The sequence below is a fragment of the Arachis duranensis genome, chromosome 3, assembly GCF_000817695.3.
Source record: "Arachis duranensis cultivar V14167 chromosome 3, aradu.V14167.gnm2.J7QH, whole genome shotgun sequence".
Taxonomy (NCBI): domain Eukaryota; kingdom Viridiplantae; phylum Streptophyta; class Magnoliopsida; order Fabales; family Fabaceae; genus Arachis; species Arachis duranensis.
Window position 1 is genome coordinate 82560736 of NC_029774.3, and position 1039 is coordinate 82561774.

Sequence of the window (1039 nt, forward strand, 5' to 3'; positions counted from 1 at the left end):
GTAGGAAAAAAGAGAAATAGAGGGAGCAACGCCCAAGAACTGACACAAAAGTTGAAACAGCTTTAAAAACGCCCAAGAATTAGGATGGAGCTGCGAAGGAGCAAGATTACAAGACCATAACACCTCAGACTCCAGATCGGTAAAGGGAAGTCGGACGCCCAGCTTAGAGAAAAAACAATCATAAGCATAAAAGAAAAGCTTCTCGGAACTATCTAGGGGCGGGAAGCACACTCTCTCCTCGGAATCCGGGGCGACTAGTTCATAATCCCTCTCAGACTCTCTATTTTCACATATGCTACAATGCCTACGGAACCTAACTAAGTACTCAGAATCTACCACGGTAGGAACTCTTAGAGGAAGAGGGTCTACCCAATCAAGACCACATGGAATTTTAGTCGACATCGCTTGAAGAACCTTTCGAGACATAAAAACTCTTACCTACAAAGAAGAATACAACAGCAGGCAAAAAATCACATAAAAAAGACAACGAAAACCCATTCAGCAAAGCAAGAAGCAAAGACCCCACGAAGAAAGCGGGGCAACACAGAACAAAAACACCAGGGAACAAAAAGAGCATAAAAACCTGTATCAAGTTCTAGAGGGTATATGCCTCACTAGAACCAAGTGGATAACCAACTCAAAAGGTGTTCCAAACCAACTGAAGAGAGGAGATCTCAAACCAGTTGCTAGGGGCTGGTTGGATTTCATTGGGCGTTTTATACTTCCCACCAGTAACCGCACTGAAGTCACTGTCAAAGAGCAGTAATGATTCACTGTATTATGCAGGGAAAAGAAGTGGAGGTTCATCAGCTGATTCTTTGTGAAATCTACATATTTGCAAACAAGGAATCTGTTCATACCCTGACCGGGGTCCTCCAACTCGGCAAATTCGCAAGAGGTCCGACCTTGCCTAAAGCTCACACCTAAAGGTCGGACCCCGGACAAAGAGCAAAGGAAGACCCATCAAAACGAACGCAGCCCAAAACCTAAAGGCCGAAAAGGCCTGGAAAAGGCGGTTCCACAAAGATAGAGATAAAAC